Source organism: Coptis chinensis, chromosome 6, assembly GCF_015680905.1.
Source record: "Coptis chinensis isolate HL-2020 chromosome 6, ASM1568090v1, whole genome shotgun sequence".
In the NCBI taxonomy this organism is placed as follows: domain Eukaryota; kingdom Viridiplantae; phylum Streptophyta; class Magnoliopsida; order Ranunculales; family Ranunculaceae; genus Coptis; species Coptis chinensis.
This window is the reverse complement of record NC_141461.1, coordinates 44486166-44508625: the sequence shown is the minus strand read 5'-3', so window position 1 is coordinate 44508625 and position 22460 is coordinate 44486166. Positions and strand designations below refer to the sequence as shown.

At 38.4% G+C, this 22460-nt stretch overlaps 1 long non-coding RNA gene and 1 pseudogene across 1 annotated transcript; both read left to right on the top strand.

The window, feature by feature from the left end:
- Positions 1 to 1302: 1302 nt before the first annotated feature.
- On the top strand, positions 1303 to 20663 carry LOC147493156 (uncharacterized). The gene is made up of 3 exons (XR_015197856.1): positions 1303 to 1577; positions 13198 to 13239; positions 20561 to 20663. It is a non-coding gene; the product is annotated as an uncharacterized LOC147493156 (long non-coding RNA).
- A 461-nt stretch (positions 20664 to 21124) lies between these two features.
- LOC147493155 (calcium-dependent protein kinase 26 pseudogene) lies at positions 21125 to 22365 on the top strand (annotated as a pseudogene).
- Positions 22366 to 22460: the final 95 nt, after the last annotated feature.

Genomic DNA, 22460 nt, shown 5'->3' with positions numbered 1-22460 from the left:
TTAAGAACCGACCCAATAAAAAATCGAAATTGTTAGAACCGAATAGTAAAAAACCGATAAATACCCGAACCGAAACCGGAAACGATTAGTTTGATTTTGATATAATAGAATTTAGTATTATATTACACTAGATAAAGACAAACCCAAACATTATTATTATATATAGTCTATATTTGTTAAGTGTAAAATTATACTAAATATATATAACATTTAGCATAATAGTGAATATGTGTTATTAAATGCATATTTTATAATATTACATTAAATATGTGTATTATAAATATTAATAATAATGTTTACGTGTCTACGTCTACACGTATAGTCGTATACTATGAATTAACTAATGCATGAACGTGTACGTGCTTAATATATTACATGTATATATATTAGATAACGAATACGTGCAATGCTAACTAACAATTTCAATTGTGGTACATGTGGTATTTATTTTATATATGACGCATTACATATAGTATAATATACATATGTTCGATTTAAAATATACACATGAATATAATGCATGAGATTGTATATAAAATTTTTAGATAACTTTCAAATATTATTATTGAATTTAGGACCATTACTTCTTATGAGAGGACAAAAATATCGATGACAAGTGTTATAGTCGTCGTAAAGACGTAAACCAACTTTTATATCGGTTATATAACTAAAAATAATAATTTTAGCAATAAAAATATATAACCCGATAAGGAACCGAAACTGGAATCGGAACCGACTTAATTAATGGGTATGGATCCGGGTTTTCAAAATATAAGAAAAAACCCAAAAGAACCGAATCTAATAGGAACCGCTAAAAATAGACCCAAAACTGAAACCGATAAAAACCGACCCATAAACACCCCTACTGAGAATATATATATTCATTTACTTGTTAGCATGTTAAGAATTGACCGGGTAGATTACTGGATTGATGATGGTATTGATTTTTTCCAACTTCATACGAATGTGCATCATACTCTGCAATTTATAATGAACATTATTCTAAGAAGCAAGTGACACATTTATTAAATTTTACCAAAAAAAAAAGTGGCACATTTATTAAATTTTAAATAATCCATTCTTAAATGATAAATGAAAAACAGCCCATGCTGCGAATAATATGAGCAAAGATAACAACATTTGTAAACAAAAAATAATTGGATTATTTTATGTTAAGCGAATGCCACGCTTTTGCAATGAGACTGGTTTTGAAAGTTGACTTCCCATTGTATTGAGATCTCCATTGTAGTTGTTTATTTCTATGGTGTTAGTGCCTTAAGGTTTTCTATCTAATATACATATATCTTATTATATATGTTTTCGAGATCGTTAGATGTAGATCGAGGGTATAGCAAAATACTGAGTCTTCTCGCGTTGAACAAAATATATTAACGAGAGGATTTAATTCTTCTTGCAGCACGTACAGGATAAATAATGGCCAAATGTGTCCCTTTTGTAGCAATATAGCTTTTGAAATTCAAGTTTGCAACAACTACAATAAGGAGCATAAGTTTCTCTGGTTATGGGTTCTATCTTTGTCCAAACCTCTGTTGCGGTTAGTAAGAATTCTCAGCAAGGTACAATATTCACTTCAGTATTTTGGCTTCATTCCTTTTGAGTGTGTTTTTGTTACTGTTTAAAACGAGTTATGAACTTATGGTCAATGTAATATTATTTTCTAATGATTTTTTTTGGCGTTCTATAGTGTTTTTTTTTTGGCTTTCTATAGTGTTTGCTCCAGACTTTAAGGGTAAGTCCAATGGTGGCAAAACACCAAATATCATGGAAATTCTGATCCAATGGTGCGTCAAAACGCTAACCCGTTGTGGGAGACATATATTGTCATCAATATATTCGCGACACGTGTCATTGTCATTGATCATATCTTGAGATCATTACAATTAGTCATCTCAAGAGTCATGGTTACAAAATGAACATGAATACATGCATTAAATATCATCAATGAATGGAGCACCAAAAATAGATCTCATTCAGTTCATGGAGCACCAAAGGGGGAGAGAATTCTATATATTTCCTCTCCACTCTCTAAAAAAAAATGGGAGAGAATTCTATGCTTCTTCTCCACTCTCCATCTTCTCCATCGATCATAGAATCCAAACAAGGAACTACGTTCGACTTTATTCCAATTCGTCAGCGAACTGGATACGTAGGCAGTTCGATCCTTCGAACTCAATCACAACATATCAACATCATTCTACCCAAATTTCCTACACACGTAAGGTTCGCCCAAAAAGAACATTTACATTAGCGCCGTCTGTGGATCGAATAACTTAAAAATTCATCTACTCAAATTAAAGTTCTATTGCTACTTTCGATTTTCAAGCCCGCGAAGCATGGTAATGGCTGTTCCGAAGAGAATAATAAAAAAGCTCACTCGCCTATGGAGTCAATCAATACATGCATAAAAGATAAGTTTTCATTCCCATTATGAAAACATTCTGTTTGTTTGTTTTTTTCTTTTTGACATAAGTTACATGAACAACTAAAGCTTCAGTTCCTTTTTGAGCTTTATTGTTTCTGATATGATCAACATAGTATTCAATACTCAGCAAGGTTCTTCTTCATCAGTAATATTAACAACAATTTAAGCATCATTAGATTATTTAATTTACGCCGGATACATTGGAAGCAGCCTAAAGACCCTCAATTTATTAGTTGCGGCCATCTCCTGGTCCATACACAATAGGATGAGCGCTAAAAACTCGTACCGCTTAATACTATTGCATAATTCCTTATTTTATGCGACCTGATCATAAACAATATTACGATCGATCTCTGACTAAACTTGGCATGCAGCGGCTTATATTGACTTTTGATCTTATTCCGTAAATCATTTAAGAACACTTAAACTGCTACTGGTTTACATGTCATTGGTGGTTCACGAACCCAAAATATTGCCTTGTTGCCTACAAGTCATTCCTAGCATCGTGCAGGTCAGCAACCTTATCAGTTCCTAAGGTGGATCTTAAGCGACCGGAGCAGCTACAGTATTTACATGGCGATGAATCCAATCCTAAGAACGCATTCCAGCCATTGCTGGACTACGTGCCACAGGGATCGATCTCAGATTTCAATCAATTTAACCTCAACATTATCAACATATTGAAACAGGTCATTCAGTTCTCTACCCATTACAGTTCGATACTTTGCAACTCGATCCTTGGCAGATCGCTCAAGTATACTCCAAGGGCTACCAAAGTTTCCCTCTCACATACAGTCCGCTTACAATATGAATTAGGATATAGCTATATATACATGTGTAGAGAAAACGGGATTTTTTTTTTCTCTTCCACGTTTAAAGCGACTTGGCCGGAGTAAAGCGCTGTGCTCAAAGATTCTAGTGTTTTAGCTTATTCCTGCCAAGTCTGTTTTTCGTGGGCCTCGCTACAGTAACCGCGAAATTTGTTTTTTGGTATAAAAACAAAATCAAGGTTTTGGAAAACTTAATCTGAACTTTTCCAAAACCAAGAAAGAGGGAGATTATAAGAGAGCAATTATTTGTGAGTTGAGTGTTCATTCTTTGTGAATGAATTGAGAGACTTGTAATCTGTTACTCTAGACATCCAGTAAAGCTTGGAACTCGCAGTGTGGAAGTAGGCAAATTGCCAAACCACGATATATCTCCTCTTGTGGGTTGTTCTTCCTTTACATTAATTGTTTTACTTTATATGCTTATTATTTGATATTGAGAAGTGTTGGGATATTACTTAGAGGGTGTTGAAGTCTTGTCTATTGAGAATGATCGATCCTTGTATTGGATTGATCTGTTTGTTGTGGGTAACGTTGTTTCCGCAGTTATTTATTCACAACAATTGGTATCAGAGCGTAGGTATACGACCTAGGATTTTGAGTTTAGTGCTCGGATTTTGTGTAGACATGGTGTTCGATTAAATTCCGAAGTGAATTTTTTTTCGGGTTATTGTGTGTAACTTGAAAGATGGCTCCCAAAATGTCAAATGCAAAGTTTGAAGTAGAGAAGTTTAATGGGAAGAATAACTTTAGGATTTAGGAAGTCCAAGTAAAGGACATCCTCATCCAACAAGGTTTGCACAAGGCTTTAAAGGGGATTAAATCTAAGGCGGCGGATATGAGTAATGATGATTGGGAAGAGTTTGATCTTCAGGCTTGTTCATCAATCCGGTTATGTCTTGCTAATGAGGTCATGTATAGTGTGATGGGAGAAAATACCGCTGTTGGTATTTGGCTCAAACTAGAGTCTATGTATATGACCAAGAGCATGACGAACAAGATGTACCTTAAGAAACGTCTTTATCGGTACATGATGGTCGATGGTTCAACGATGCAAGAGCACGTTAGTGAGTTCCGTCGACGTCTAGCGGATTATTTGAATGTTGGTATAAAGATGGATGATGAGGATTAAGCGGCATGATTAATATTCTCCTTGCCAGAAAGCTATGAGCATCTAATGACTACATTCATGAACAGAGAAGTCGTCGATCTTGATGAAGTTCAGAGTGCACTTCTTTCTTATGAGTTGATGAAGAAGACACGTGTAGAGAATAACATTGATGCAGGTCAGGGGCTAGTGGCAAGTGAAAATTCGTATGAACAGAATTATTCAAGTAATGAGAATTCTAGGTCCAAGTCAAAGAAGCCTTTAAAACATGTACAATGCTACAATTGCAATGAAAAAAAGACATTACGCAAGTAATTGTCCCCACCAAGAAAGAGAACAAGAGAGATGGTCGGAAGAAAGGTAAGGCAAAATCGAGGCAAATTATGCTTCAGCTCAAGAGGATGAGTTCACTACGGTGTCCACACAAGACTATATATGACCGAAAGGTGGATTCTTGATTCGGATGTTCCTATCATATGTGTCCGAATAGAAAGTGGTTTACTTCTTATGAGAGCATTGATGGTGGTTCCGTTTTAATGGGTAATGACGCGTTGCTTGTAAAGCGCGGTAGGAATTGGAACTATACGGGTCAAGATGTATGATGGTGTAGTGAGGACTTTAACCGATGTGAGACATGTTCCCCGAGCTAAAGAAAAGTCTTATTTCTCTTGGTACCTTGGATTCCAAAGGCCACAAGTTTGTGAAGGTGGAGTCCTAAATATTGTTAATGGCTCTTTAGTTGTTATGAAGGGGTCAAAAACATGGAACCTTGTATACTCGATAGGTAGTACGGTGATAGGCGATGTAGCAGTAGGTGCATGTAGTAATGATTCTGAGTGCACTAAGATATGACATAAGCGTTTAGGGCATATGAGTGAAAAGGGTTTGTCTGAGTTATGCAAGCGAGAGTTCTTGAAGAACTTGAAGAAGCCAAGTATGGGGTTATGTGAGCATTGGCCTATGGGAAGCAAATCAGAAGAGTCAAGTTCAAGTCAAGCAAGCACACGACAACAGGCATCCTTGACTATGTGCATACGGATGTTTGGGGACCCTCCAGGGTGGCTTCTAAGGGAGGTAACCGCTATTATGTCTCATTCATTGATGATCATACTCGCTATGTGTGGGTGTATATGATGAAATCGAAAGATGAAGTGTTTGAGACATTTAAGAAGTGGAAGGCAAGGGTTGAGAATTGCACAGATAGGAAGGTAAAGACATTATGGTCTGACAATGGTACTGAGTATACCTATGGACCTTTCTAAGAGTTCAATGCGCTGAGGCGAAATGGAATTGCCGTGCATTAATCGATCGAGCAAGCACACGCCACGAGAATGGAATGGCGTAGATGAGATGAATAGAACTTTGCTTGAAAGAGCAAGATGTTTGTTGTCTAATGCCGTCTATGCAAAGAGTATTAGGCGAATCACGTCCATGGCGTGTTACTGCATACAATAGGTCACCGCATTACCTATAGATTGTAGGACACTTTATGAGGTATGGTCAGGTAACCCAGCTGATTATAGTATTTTGTGAGTGTTTGGATCGACAGCTTACTACCATGTGAGGGAAAGGAAACTAGATCCTAAAGCTAAGAAGGCCATATTCTTAGGCTTCGCAAAATGGGATAAAGGGATATAGATTGTGGTGTCTAGAAGACCACAAGTTCCTGGTCAGCAGAGATGTTACCTTTGATAAGACTTCCGTGTTATCTTTCAGTAAGCAGTAAGGCGTAATGGTGAGAAGTCTATAAAGTTCAAGCTTACCGAGCTTGAGTTGTCCGATGCAGCAGATGACCGGTTAGATCATGATGAGGTACCAAATCATGGAACCACACGACAGAAAGAAGAAGAGCAAGAGCATCCGCGAACTTGTAGTGGCTGACCCTGGCCACGAGACAAGTTAAAGAAGTGCACAAGTATGGGCACGAAGCCGGTGAAACACTATGGTCGTGGATTTAGTGGCATATGACCGAATATCGAAGATGATGAGCCAGATAGCTTAAGGAAGCCGTTAGAGATGCTCATTATTACAGAGATTGGTTGGTAGCTATGCAAGCAGAGATGGAATCTCTTGATAAAAATCACACATGGGACCTAGTTTTATTGCCAAAGGGCAAAAGGACTATCGGCAGTAAATGGGTGTTTAGAAAGAAAGAGGTCCTTCCTGAGTCTGATAGGTTTGGGTACAAGGCAAGAGTGGTAGCAAATGGTTTTTCACAGAAGGAAGGAGTCGACTACAATGAGGTATTTTCCCCGGTGGTTAAACATACATCCATTCGTGTGTTATTGAGTTTAGTTGCTCACTTCAACTTGGAGTTAGAGGAACTTGATGTGAAAATTGCTTTCTTGCATGGGGACTTAGAAGAAGAGATCTATATGAGACAACCTGAAGGGTTTGTCGTTGCTGAGAAAGAAGATCATGTATGCAAATTGAATCGGTCATTGTACGGGTTAAAGCAATCGCCCAGGCAATGGTATAAAAAAGCTTTGACACGCTCATGATGCAACATGAGTACACCCGGCAAGTATGATTGTTGTGTTTTACTTTTCGTGAGCTTCGTGGTAATGACTTCATTTATCTCCCTCTTTATGTGGATGACATGCTTATTGCTTCCAAAAGCATGGTGGAGATAGACAAGTTGAAATCTCAACTTTGCTCTGAGTTTGAGATGAAAGACTTAGGTGGAGCCAAGAAGATACTGGGCATGGAGATTGATAGAGATAGGCAGAATCGACGGATAGTTGTATCTCAGAAGAAATACCTTCATAAAGTACTTTCATGTTTTGGTATGGAGAATGCAAAGTCGGTTTCTACGCCTTTGGCTGGGCATTTTAGGCTTTCAGCTAAGTTCTCTCCTAGTTCGGTGGAGGAACAAAAGCATATGGCACATGTCCTTTATGCAAGTGTCGTGGGCAGTTTGATGTATGCTATGTTGTGCACACGCCCAGACATTTCACAGGTAGTTAGTGTTGTAAGCAGGTATATGGCAAATCCTGGGAAGCATCATTGGGAGGCAGTGAAATGGGTACTAAGGTACTTGAAGGGTACCTTGGATGTGGGATTAGGTTATGGTGGAGGCACTTGTTATGTCAGTGGGTTTGTGGATTTTGATTATGCAGACGATCTAGATAGACGACGATCGACTACTGGTTATGTGTTTATGATGCATGGTGCATCGATTAGTTGGAGGTCTATGTTACAGGCTACAGTTGCTCTATCTACTACTGAGGCAGAGTATATGGCAGTGGCAGAGGTAGTGAAAGAGACACTATAGCTTCGAGGTCTTCTAGATGATATGGGTATTGAGTAGAATAGTGTTGCTTTGTATTATGATAGTCAGAGTGCTATTCATTTGGCGAAGAACTAGGTTCATCATGCTCGAACCAAGCATATTGATGTCCATTATCACTTTATACGGGATGTCGTTGAGGATGGTGATGTAGCACTTGAGAAAGTGGACACCCATGACAATCCAACTGATATGCTGACGAAAGTTGTCACCGGAGTTAAGTTCCAACACTATTTGGACTTGCTCCAAATCCTACATGTTTGAAAGAGCCCTTTGTGGGCATGGCCCTTCGAGGCAGTTGACTGCGAGTCTTCCTTGCTGGATGTGTTCTTACTGGATGTGTTCTTGTTGGATGTGTTCGGCTTGGTTTTATGTGTTAAAACCTCACCGAGGTGGAGAATGTAGAGAAAACGGGATTTTTTTTTTCTCTTCCACGTTTAAAGGCGACTTGCCGTAGTAGCGCACTACACGCCATTCCAGTGTTTTAGGCGACTGCGAGTAAGGCGCCTCAAGGCCAAGTCTGTTTTTCGTGGGCCTCGCTACAGTAACCGCGAAATTTGTGTTTTGGTATAAAAACAAAATCAAGGTTTTGGAAAACTTAATCTGAACTTTTCCAAAACCAAGAAAGAGAGAGATTATAAGAGAACAATTCTTTGTGAGTTGAGTGTTCATTCTTTGTGAATGAATTGAGAGACTTGTAATCTATTACTCCGGACATCCAGTAAAGCTTGGAACTCGCAGTGTGGAAGTAGGCAAATTGCCGAACCACGATATATCTCGTCTTGTGGGTTGTTCTTCCTTTACATTAATTGTTTTACTTTATATGCTTGTTATTTGATATTGAGAAGTGTTGAGATATTGCTTAGAGGGTGTTGAAGTCTTGTCTATTGAGAAGGATCGATCCTTGTATTGGATTGATCCGTTTGTTGTGGGTAACGTTGTTTCTGCAGTTATTTATTCACAACAACATGCTTAGCTCAAACCACTGACCTCTCATTTTATTGAGCATGCATATCTACAGGGACCCTATATATGAACCTGCAGAGTCCATTGGCTATGTTGGATTCACTTGGGCAGAATAATATCACGCGGTGACCAAGCCACTTATCTCTTTTTCAAGAGAATGCAATTTTTATCTCAAATTTCTAGATTAATATTCCTACTACTGTTTTATATATGCATTGGTATTTCAAGGCTATGCATTCTAAAAGGTGGAGGAAGGGCTGGAGAAAAAGATAATACACGTCTGAACTCGAACTTGAATCCTACGACTCCCAGTCACTAAATGAGAATACTGCAACAGTTACTTGCATCATTTTCAAGTATTAATAGTGCACTTAGCAAACGAAATAATTTGTTATTCCTTTGTCTGACTTTCAAACTTTTCAAGTTACAATAGGAGGAATCACCGACCAGCCATGGATACAGTAGAAACTCATAAATTTAAATGCTTCTAGACAACTGGGGCTAGCTACCTTGTTCATCTCTTCTTCTTCTCCACTTGATTCTTGGGTTGGTTTCGGATTCTGTTGGAAATGCTTACATATCTACAGTAGTTGGCGATCCAGGAATGCAAAGAGACGATCTTTGTGTAGCAATTGAGTCTTGGAATCAATGCAATGAGGTTGGTGATGAAACTCCTGGCATGGGTAGCTCAAGGGTTGCTGACTGCTTCGACGTTTACAAAAGTTAAACACAAGAGTTCTATTAGGTGGGATGACTTAAGAATGGCGACCTGACACCCCCTATTGTGACTCAAAGCTCCCTCCTGGGCAGTTCGCCTATACTATGAATTGGTCCTACCATAACATTACAGCGCGCAGATGTACTTCAGTATAACAACGCAAGTTTCAAACTTCCGAATCAACACTACCCAGACATTGCAAATTGTTGAATAAAGAGGCTACACAATTCTAAACAGCTAGGTCGTAACATGCATGAATTGCTTGTTTGGAGCAAGCTTTGACGGCATGATCCATACACTTGCATTCTTGAAAGTGTGTCACCATAGACCAATATGTTGGAGGTCGATCAAATTCTCAATCTGTTGTAGCTCGCTTGGATTGAAAAACGGAGACTCATTCTAGCTTTCTAGCAAATTGATTTATTACAGAGTAATACAGTTCAGAGATGGCGTTGGTCAAAATCTGACAAGGGCTACCACTCATCCAAATCTCGCTCCTTGTCAGGTCGTCTTACAACAAGAACTAGGGGCTAGCTAGACACGGAACTGGGGCCCACAACAGCCATACGCACAATTCGATCTAGTGAAAGTCAATCAAGCTCCAATGCATACTGGGGGCTAGCCACAACCATCTCCAGATTGGGGCTTATTATTGCCATCTAAACATGTTCAATTATGTTATTATGCTCCATGCATCTCCAAAATTACTACTGTTAGTTCGTACTAACTCTTTGTTACTAGCTTGCATTTTTTACAAGTCAATCAAGCTCCAAAACTGGGGCTAACTATAGTCATGCCAATTCAAGGATAGCTATTAACTGCATCTCCAAAACAAAATGCTCACTCGAGCTCAGAGGCTACATAGCTCATCAATTCTCGCTAATTGAGGACCTACACTTCTAGGATCAATTCAGTGCAGAATGCTATCTAAGAGCACTAAAAGGTCCCTTGACCTACTGGAGCATAACACTTACATAAGCGCTAAATGGTCCCTAGACCTATGCTCACTCAAGCTCAGAGGCTACATAACCCATCAATTCTCGCTACTTGAGGACCTACACTTATAGGATCAATTCAGTGTAGAACGCTCTCTAAGAGCACTAAAAGGTCCTTTGACCTACTGGAGCAGAACGCTTACATAAGCACTTAATGGTCCCTGGACCTAAGCTCACTCGAGCAGAATGCTTCCATAAGTGCTAAAAGGTCCCTTGACTTCTTGGAGCAGAATGCTTACATAAGCGCTAAAAGGTCCGTTGACCTACGCTCACTCGAGCAGAATGCTTCCATATGCGCTAAAAGGTCCCTTGACCTATTGGAGCAAAACACTTACATAAGTGCTAAAATGTCCCTTGACCTACATTCACTCGAGCAGAATGCTTACATAAGCGCTAAAAGGTCCCTTGACCTACGCTCACTCGAAACGCTTCCATAAGCGCTAAACGGTCCCTTGACCTACTGGAGCAGAACGTTTACATAAGCGCTATATGGTCCTTGGACCTACGCGCACTCGAGCATAAGACTTAAGCACTAAAGGTCCTAGACCTATGCTCACTAGAGCAGAACGCTCACACACCCTCCAACACGCTCACTGTTCCACTTGGATAGGTGTCAAATTATTTCTCTCGTCAGATCGTTCTTAAGAAACCACGACCTAACGAGAGGGGGCTGTGTGGGGGACATATATTGTCATCAATATATTCGCAACACGTGTCATTGCCATTGATCATATCTTAAGACTAACTTATTGGATAATTACAATTAGTCATCTCAAGAGTTATGAGTTACCAAATGGTTACAAAATGAACATGAATGCATGCATTAAATATCATCAATGAATGGAGCACCGAAAGTGGACCTCATTCAATTCATGGAGCACCAAATGGGGGAGGGAATTCTATATATTTCCTCTCCACTCTCTAAAAAAAAAGGGGAGAGAATTCTATGCTTCTTCTCCACTCTCCATCTTCTCCATCAATCATTCGATCATAGAATCCAAACAAGGAACTACGTTCGACTTGATTCCAGTTTGTCAGTGAACTGGATACGTAGGCTGTTCAATCCTTCGAACTCAGTCACCACATCATTCTACCCAAATTTCCTACACACGTAAGGTTCGCCCAAAAAGAACCTTTACACCCGCCAACGCTATCGATATAAGTTTACCTATTTATAGCGCCAGTTTTATCGAGATAGCGTCAAGTCTACACGCCAGTATGAGTGGCGGGTAGAAGAAATCTAAGCCACACGCCACACTATGTGGCGGCTAGATATTTTTTTAAAATCTTTTTTCCCACACGCCTTTGAGAATGGCGGCTGGAGAGTGGAGAGTCCAAAAAAAAAATCCTTCCTATACATGCCATTAGTACTGGCAGCTGGAGTGTGGAGAGTCCAAAAAAAAATCCTTCCTATACGCCATTGATACACTGGCGGCTGTAAAAAAAATAATTGGTTTTGGAAACGCTAGCCTGCTAACATTATCCTACCAAACTATTGTGGTTTAGTGGGATAGCACCAAACCATTGGGATAGGGCACCAAACTTTTGAGTTCCTGATTGACTAAGGCGAGAATACGAGTACCAACCAGGTTCTGATCCCAATTACATTTGACAAAGTGCAAGAAGGTTTCATGACAAGACCACGCTTTAAAAAACCTGAAAGGAATGTTCTTAGGCTTAGGCACCACTATAGTATAGTATTGCTGAGTAGTGGAGAATTGAATGATCTAAACAAAATCTGCAAAGGACCTTGTATCTCCAACTAGGAAACTTATCCATCCATCCTACATCACATAATGCTCTATCCAATTTACATATGACCTTGCCACCATCATGTCAATTGTTACACTAAGTGTATTAAATTCCATTGTAGTCGCATTCAGAGAGATGATGTTGACGTACAAGAGTTCATTGTTGAGATAAACTCATTCATTGCCCTACTAATTTGTGTGTGCGTGGGGGAGATATTTTTCGAAGACTTCATTGCAAATCAGACCATAGTTCCCTCCTGTGACCCAGGTGGCCAGGTAGCTTCTTGCATGAACAAAAGTGAAAAGAGACCTATCATACCAAAAGGAGATGTGTTGGTTAGACCGTTCGTTAGACATGCCAGCTAGGGTTACAGTCATTCCCCACTTCCAGAACTCCAGAAGACCCATATATTTCCTTTTCTACTTCCACATTCATTGTGCAAAAAGTGGGCAGTCAAATCATTCAATCCCAAAAGAGAAACACAACTACTATTAGCTTTCCGATCGATTAGGTTCAGCTATACAAACAAACCAGTAGTAAAATGGCTTTGCAATTCTTTTAACCTTGCTACATACTGCCTTATTTTTTGTAGTACCTTGATCTTATATTCCAATAGAAAATCTTCATTTAGAACAATTTGGATTGGAATTAAATTATGGCGTAGACCTTGTGTTGGGAGGTGGTGCCTGGGGTTGGACCTTACCCTTGCCCTTGTTAGGTCTCTTATTGGTGACTGGAGTGAAGCCTCCTCCAGGATCTTCGCACACGTCAGCCCATTTCGTAGAAATCTGCCCGCCTACGAAATTACTAGAGCTTGACCACAACCAGCACTAGCGTATGGTACTTGAGCATGCACCGGTAGTGTAATAACTACATTTGCATCAGTTACTGCATCTTAACTTAGGATTTGTGGGTTTGGGATTACCTCTTCATTAGCACTTTGCTCTAAAATTGGCAATTCAATCCGGAAGTCCGGTACTTGATTAGTGTAGAAAGTTATTTTTAATCAATATTGGGTAATAGTCAGTTATTATGTTATTCTCCTTAGAATAGATATTTTTAATTAGATTTCATCTTGTTTTGCCTTCTTAAATTACAGGTGGTATAGGAAGAAAAATAAGGCCATCAACACAAATACGAGGTATAAATTTGTCTCATATTTCACCTCATATATGTTAATTTTAGGTTTTCCAGTAATATTTCATTAACCCGCTTTATCAGCATATGTGTTTCCTTTAGTAAAAATGTGACTGTTGGATCGTTGGGAACAAATTATATAGGGAAGAGAAGAACAAAGATTATCAATTGGGTATGAATCTAAAATTGTTAATGTTAGAACTTACTGATAAATTAGAGAGAGAGATTGATTTGAGAGAATATTTACTTGATGTATTTCTAGGTCTCATACAATAGTTTATATAGAGATTACAAGTTCCTAAGATTGATATCAATCCTTACTATATACGTGAACGGAAAAATAGAAACAAATAATAAAAGATCTGTACAAATGAAGCTATTTCTAATACTACTCCTCAAGTTGGAGAGTAAATGTCAAGAACACCTAACTTGCGAATTAACCTGAGGAAGGTGTCCTTGCCGAGAGGTTTAGTGAAGGTGTCAGCAACTTGAGCTGACGAAGGAACAAACTGAGGGGAGAGTAACTTGGCATGTATCTTGTCTCGTAAGAAATGACAGTCTAATTCGATGTGCTTCGTTCGTTCATGGAAAACTGGATTCTGAGAGATATGGAGGGCGACCTGATTGTCGTAGAACATGGTCATCGGAAAGGGGTGACAAATGCCTAAGTCATGCAGAAGATACTTCAACCATTGAAGTTCACATGCAAGAGTAGCCATGGATCGATATTCGGCTTCAGCAGAAGAACGGGATATAATGCTCTATTTCTTTGTTTTCTAGGAGATAGGGCTAGAACCAAGAAAAGTGTAATAACCACTAGTAGAGGGATGAGTGACAGGGAAGCCAGCCCAATCAGAGTAACAGAAGCTACAGATGTGTAAAGATCTAGTAGTGGATAAGAGAATCCCTTTGTTGATCGAACCTTTAGGGTAGCGGAGTATACGATGAGCAGCATCGAGATGTGGAGTCTGTGGGGTTTGCATGAAACGACTGAGACAATTAACAGAATAAGTGATATCTGGTCGTGTAACTGTGAGATATAGGAGACTCCCAATCAAGCGATGATAGACAGTAGGATCCTTAAGTAACGTGCCATCATTGGTATTAAGGTTGATGTTTTGTTCCATAGGGAACTCATAAATATGACCACCAGTGGTACCACAATCAGACGGAATGTCCAAAAGACATTTGTGTTGTATAAGAAATAATCCTTCTTTGGACCCAAGAAATATTTAAGACGTCCCAAGTCCTTGATATAGAACTTTTCTTCTAAAAATTGCTTCAAGTTTTGAATGAGAGATGGATTGTTGCCTGTGATCAGAATGTCGTCCATATAAACAAGAACAAATGTAGAATTAGAACCACGAATATTAGTGAACAAAGAATAATCAGACTTAGACTGAGTGAAGTCGACATTGACAAGAGTGGTAGATAGTTTGGCAAACCATTGCCAAGAAGCCTGCTTGAGTCCATATAAGGACTTATTGAGGCTACAGATCTTGTGCTCCCCCTGTTTGGCGAAGCCAGGAGGTAAGGTCATGTAGACAGTTTCATCTAAATCACCTTGGAGAAAGGCATTGTGGACATCCAGCTGATAAAGGGACCAATGTCTGATAGCAACAATGGAGAGAAGTAATCGAATAGTGACTAATTTAGCAACAGGTGCAAAAGTGTCATGATAGCCTTGTCCTTCAATCTGATTGTAACCCTTGGTAACAAGACGAGCATTGTAACGCTCAATAGAGCCATCTACATGATATTGAATCTTGAAAACCCATTTACAACCAATAAGCTTAAGATGAGGGGATAACAGAACAAGAGTCCATGGTTATTCTGTTCTAAAGCTGCAATTTCAGCAGCCATAGCAGCTCTCCATTCTAGGATTTTACAGCTTGAGAAAAAGATATAGGAACAACTGAAGAAGATACTTTAGACAAAAAAACTTTATGACAAGTAGAAAAATTAGTGTCAGAAACATAGGAAGCCATAGGATATGGAGTGGAAGACCGTGTTATCTTAGAGCCCGATTGGATGAGGTTGGCTGAACGAGGGACTGTAGGTGCCTTGGTGAGAGTAGCGCAGTGATAATCTTTGATGAGAAATGGTGGGGGGTTTCGCACTCTAGTAGATCGAGGTGAGGTAGGAGGGTTGAGTTGTGGTGACTGAGGGAGTTCCAAAATTGCAGGTGATAGAGCTGACTGAGGTGGAAGAGTGTCAGGAGGGAGGGTGCGTGCGTGCTTGATTACTAGAGCTACAGGAGAGGATGAAATGTCGAAAGTTTCATTGTCTGGGATGGGTAAGGGATAAACTGGAAGATGTTATGGTGGGGAAGATAAATGTTGATAGGGGAATACATTCTAATGGAAAATCACGTCACAGGAAGTATAAATTTTTTTGGAAGATAAATCATAAATGCGATAGCCTTTCGGAGCATAAGGATAACCAATGAAGATGCTAGGTTTCCCACGGTGATCAAACTTATTTTTAATGGAAGTGTTGTGAGCAAAATATAAACAACCAAAAACACGAAGATGGGCAAGAGTGGGAGATGCTGTAAACAAAAGCTCATGAGGGGATTTGCCATTTAACAAGGGGCTAGGAATTTTGTTAATGAGATAGCCTGCGGTGAGAATGCATTCACCCCAGAAGGATAACGGGAGATGAGCTTGAAAACGTAATGCTTGTGCAACGTTGAGTAAGTGACGATGTTTTCTTTCAACAACAGCGTTTTGTTGGGGAGTAGCAACGCAACTACATTGGTGGATAACCCCATGTTTGGAAAAAAAATTGTTGCATGTTATGGGATATAAATTCGGATTCATTGTCGGATCGAAGGACTTGGATTTCATGAAAATGGTCATCAATGTTGCTATGGCCAGATATGAGTGAATGTATTGTAGAATGAAATTGAGTGTGAACCATGGCAACAAAAGATTGTAAATGCATGATAGTTTCAGATTTGACAGTCATAAGATAAATCCATGTAGCACGACTAAAATCATCGACAATAGTTAAGAAAAAATGAGCATTGGAATATGATGGTAAATGAAAAAGACCCCAAATATCACAATGAATCATTTGAAAAGGTTTAATAGTTTTTATGGAACTATGAGAAAAAGATAAACGTGTTTGCTTAGCTTGAGGACATACATTGCAAGTAGCATTATTAGAACTAGAAATGAAAGGAAACTGCTTAGCTAAAATTTACAAAGGAGTGAAAGAGAGATGTCCTAAGCGATAAAGCCATAAATTATTGGTGGTGGAGTTGTGGGATGAGCAAACGGAAGCTAGTTGGAGATGGTAGAGTCCCCCATCAAGCCGTCCCAATCCAATCTTCTTCTTCGGTAACTAGTCCTGAAAAAGGCAAGAATAATTAGTGAACATGACAGAGAGAGGGTAAGACTTGACTAGTTCACTAATGGAAAGCACATTAAAATGAAAAGTGGGAACAAATAGAACGTTGTCAAGACGTAATAGAGGAGAGAGAATAATACTACCAACATGAGTAATTAAATGGTCTATTCCATCCGGAAGTTTAAGAGTAGAATGTGTTAAACAAGTATGATAATGAGAAAACAAATGTAATGATGAACAAACATGATTGGTAGCACCAGAGTCAATGATCCATATGGATTTAGAAAAACACGAGAGAGAAATACTTATCAGGTTTGCTTGTGAAGTGGTGCTACCTAAATAAAGCAAACTAAGAAGTTGGTTGTATTATTCTGTGGAGAAAACAGGAGAATTGGAGTCCGTAGCAACCGAATTGGCTTGAGTAGGTTTGGGGGGATAACCGTGCAGTTTGTAGCATGTACCAATATGATGTCCAACTCGGTTACAGTGATTGCAAAATGGACGAGCGTGTGCGTGCTCTGTTTGCCCTGGATCGGAGGGTACGCGTGCTCTAGGCTGTTGTGAACCAGTGTTGTGTTACGGAGGTTTAGACGGGCCTGATTTCAAAGAAGAAACCCAATTGGGCTTTTGAAAGTGGAACTCAGGGCAGCAACATCTGGAGCAGATGGAAGAGAGAGTGCATGAATCTCTTGTTGCTTCTCTTCTTGTCGGATTAAAGAATAAATCTTGGACATACGAGGAAAAGGATCCATCAAGAGAATTTGACTGCGAATGGATTGAAAACGAGCATCTAGGCCTTGCTTGAATTTCATAAAACGACTGTCTTCAATCTCTTCGGCAAAAATAGATGCATGACCACAAGTACAAGCAGACATAGTAGACAAAGAACTTAATTCATCCCATAAAGATTTAAGCAAAGTGAAGTAAACAGATAACGGATGATTGTCTTGTTTGAGAAGAGTGATGGAATCCTTCAGTTGAAAGACCTTGGGTGCATTTGTGAAAAATGGTCACCTAGATCTTTCCAGATTTTGGATGCAGAGTCGGCATAGAGGATGCTTCCACAGATATTTAGAGTAATAGAATTAAGAATCCATGAAGCAACGAGGTCATCACATCGCGACCACTTGGATTTTTCTTTGGGAGTAGTGGGAGGTGTGACAGAGCCATCGACAAAACCAAACTTATTCTTTGCTCGAAGGGCTCTAGAGATAGACCGTAACCAAGTCGGATAATTATCACCGGATAACAGAGGAGAGACAAGAATAGCCATGGGACTATCTGAGTGGTGTACAAAGAAAGGATCATCGGAACCTGGAGGAGAGTCATTATTGGTGTTTGAGGCGGCGGCCATTGAGAATTAAGAGGAGGCGGAAACTTAGAGCGGTTAGGGTTAGGGTTTGGATCGAAATTAGGCTAATACCATGATAAATTAGAGAGAGAGAGATTGATTTGAGAGAATATTTACTTGATGTATTTCTAGGTCTCATACAATGGTTTATATAGAGATTACAAGTTCCTAAGATTGATATCAATCCTTACTATATACGTGAATAGGAAAATAGAAACAAATAATAAAATATATGTACAAACGAAGCTATTTCTAATACTTACAATGAGTAGTAATTGAAGAAGAACTGCGAGAATGCGCTGGAGTCCAGACGATACTAAACAAATTTTAAACTTGAAACTTTGACTTCAAATCTTGAAATAGCAGCAGTGATTCAATGAATAGATAAACTTAAAAATCAAAAAATAAAATAAATAAATAAATAAAGTTGCGCCGAGGTCAAAACAACATTAATTGTTTATTTAGGGGTCATTTGTTTTTCTGAGCCTTTGAACTCTGAATGGTGAATGGCCCACCTTCTGAACGCTGAACTCAGAAAAACATGTCTGTTTTCTGTTGGAATGACCCGACTCTGAATGTTGAATACAAATTATTTGGATATTTTTAACCTTGCAATCTATTTCGAACACTAACTTGAAAACAAAAGAGTAAATGGATTTGAAATAGTTTCCTTTGTTTATTCAACATTTTAACGTCTAAAATACACATAGTAATATAAGATAAAAAAAACAAAGAGATAGGCATAAATAATAGTTCAATAACCATAAGGTCATCCATAAATAATAAGTTCAATAACGACCTTTATGTAATCTACATCAAGCATGTTCGAATATGTTGAACTAATTTAACTAGTAGAGAAATTGATCTTTGCTGGGAAAAAAATGACTTACCTAGAGCGCAGCCAACCAAAAGTACGTAGGAGAAGATGCATTGTGAAAGAGTTACGAGAAGATGAGTTGTGAAAGAGTTATGGAAGGGTAGGGGTGTAAACCTAACTTTAGCATCCCTTTTTCCAGCATTTAGTAAGGAAGTAAATGTGGAATGCTGAAATGGGTTTTGTATATTTGAATGTTGAAGACCCATAAAAAAACAAACAACTATGTTGAATGCTAAAAACTAAGTTTTCAGCGGTGCTTAAGGCTGAAAAAAACAAACAAACAACCACTTAGTTACCAATTAACTTAGGGTCTTTTGCATTTTGGTCTTACTATTAATAGCGAATTTAGGGTATAGTCTACAATTAATTGTTTATTGCATACTTTGGTCCCAAATTGACAGAGGTCCATCTATACTTTCTTAATACCCAAATTACCCAAACACGTGTACTGCACGTGAAACTAATCAACGACCATCACTTAACTGGTATTTTGCAGTTTGGTCCTAGTGATAGTAGTGATATTAGGGTTTGGTCCACAATTAATCGTTTATTGCATTTTGACCTCGTCAATCCATCTAAAATTTAATAATACCTAAAATCATTAGTCATCATTTAATCATTTGATTTTAATCAATGGCTCGTCTTACACCATATGTATCTCAACTAACCGAGTCCCAAACTTACATTTTATATTCTTCATATTTTACCACCACAACCACCACCACCTTTTCCTCCACCACTCAATTATCACTCTCATTCATCACCATTCCACAATCATCGTCATCTAGCTAGCTTTCTCAACTTTATACAAAGATCAAAATCATTTATCCTATTGAACTTAAAACACTATAGGACTACAAAAATTAATTTTGAATTTAAAAAAAAAAAAGATTGGGTATTTGAAATTTCAGCTTAAACTCCCCTAATAAATGAGACAAAAATCTTAACAACCCTTATCTTAACCCGAAATCCAAAAAAAATTAAGTATCAAAGATCAGCAACAAACTTGAATGTTCAAAGATTGCCGACAAACTTGAAAATATGATCATAAAGTGAAAATGTAAAAAATGGGGTTTTGATTGGTAGTTGATTGTGTTAATGGAGGTCATTGCTTTTAGATAGTGGTGGTGGTGGCGATTCAGATTGTTATGGAGGGTAGAGGTGGTGGTGGAGCGGTGTTCAAGAAAAAAATGTTAATTGTTTAAAACTGTTGGATTGAATGAATGAGATGATGTCATGTGTAGTTTTTAGTAATTGGTCCCACTTTTAATAGCAAATATTTGCAGTTTGGTCCTCAAATAAGTCACGTGTACGACATGTACAAGGTATTATGGGCATTTTAGAAAATATATGGATGAAATAGACGTGGGCTGTTCGGTCAACTCACAGTCAACACACTTTAACGCAATTTGGGACCAAAGTGCAATAAACGATTAATTGTGGACCAAACTCTAAATTCACTATTAATAGCAGGACCAAAATGCAAAAGACCTATTAACTTTCCATTAACACCAGACAAGCTTGCATTCCATGATTCATAACCAAAAGAGTTACTTCAGTTGCCATTAACGGGGGGACAAACTTGAATTTCATGATTCAAAACCAAAAAAGTTACTTCATAATTTTCTTTGACTCTTTCATTATTATTGAATGAACCAATTCAAACACAATTTGTATATTTTGATGGTTTTACGTAGTTATTTCCTCAAATTGTTTCTATTAAATTGAATTTTTCATGTGTAGGTCTTAGTCTTAGATTTCCAGACCAGAAGAAAGAAACGCATAATATCACAATAAGATGTCTTCTAAAACATTTTGCATTTTTGCCGCGTAAGCTTGGAGAGATCAACCACCATAAATGAGCTGAGGTTTTATGATTAATACGTACTATTTTTTTTTTTTTGTTTCAATATCTTTTTTTGATGAAAGGTTTTTTGTATGTTTGATATAGTATTTTTTCCTCAAGGGTGCATAAATGGTCCACAATTTTGCAATTGTTACAGAGTCACAAATCTTGTTGACACAATTTTGGATACGAAACATATAGCTAATTTTGAAGAGGAGATTCTTCTTCTGATTATCTGTGGTGCATCGATCCTTTAGGTTTTCGTTCCTTGTTACTCTCATTCTTATGTTGCCACCAATTCTTAGTTTAATGACTTCAATATGTCCTTGACATACTCCAAACCACTGATTCAAACCTTTTTTTTGGTTTTTGTCAATCGTTCTAAAATTTTAGCTATCCTACCTCTGGTAATTTTTAGATGGGAGAACAAACTTTGCTCATGGCTATCCCAGCTTTGCTGTATTAGTGGGAGTTCTATTCCGAGGAAAACCAGTAGCTGCTTCTATGGTATTTAGAGTTCCCTATTTCAATAAAAATGATTTTAAACTGGAACTCAATATTCAGTAAAGCCTGAAAACTATAGAAGTAAAAAGCAAAACATATATTTACTATGACTCACAGAGGAGTGGAATTCTCTTATATCAGATGTAACACAATTTTGGATACGAAACATATAGCTAATTTTGAAGAGCAGTACGAATTGGGAGATCAATTGGGATGGGGGCAGTTTGGTATTATAAGATCATGCTCTGATAAGTTGACTGGAGAGGTTTTGGCATGTAAGTCTATAGCCAAGGAGAGATTGGTCACTGCAGAAGATCTTCGTAGTATCAAGCTTGAGATAGAAATAATGGCAAGGTTGTCTTGCTACCCGAATGTTGTTGATATCAAGGCGGTTTATGACGATGAGAATTATGTACACTTAGTGATGGAGCTTTCTGCTGGTGGAGAACTTTTTCATCGATTAGAGAAACATGGTAGATTCTCAGAGTCTGAAGCCAGAGTTCTTTTCAAGCATCTCATGCTGGTGGTTATGTATTGCCATGACAATGGCGTTGTTCATAGAGATTTAAAGCCAGAAAACATTTAATTGGTGACAAAGGCCTCATCGTCACGCATTAAATTGGCGGATTTTGGTCTTGCAACATATATCAAGCCAGGTATTTTCTTTTGACTAATTTCATTGCTCTTTATAGTTTCCAATTATCAGTGTATTAGTAGTGGGGGTGCAAACAATTTTGTTTTTTCTGAACAGGGCAAAGTCTCCAGGGGACTGTTGGAAATCCATTTTATATAGCCCCTGAGGTATTAGTTGGGGGCTACAACGAAGCTGCTGTTGTCTGGAGTGTTGGGGTTATTCTTTACATTCTTCTCAGTGGGATGCCACCATTTTGGGGGAAGACTAAGTCGAGGATTTTCAATTCTGTCAGGGCTTCCAATTTGTAGTTTTCATCTGATCCGTGGGATCATATATCTGTATCCGCCAGGGACTTGATCACTGGAATGCTCTGTACTGATCCCACCCAACGTCTCATTGCTTCAAAAGTTTTAGGTATGTCATGTCTTAACTGTTTATTACGATGTAGTATCTGTTATAGTTGATTCATATCTTAGATTATGGAATTCTACTTTGGATTCCAAGAGAATTGAACTTGCTTATCTGTATTTAGTTTTTCACCTCTTGCACGAAGTAATCAAATGAATATCTATCTGTAAGAACTTCACTTGGACTATACTGAATTAGTGATTCTTTGATTGACCTTTATTTTGGTATCTTACCTCCTATGTGTTAGGCCA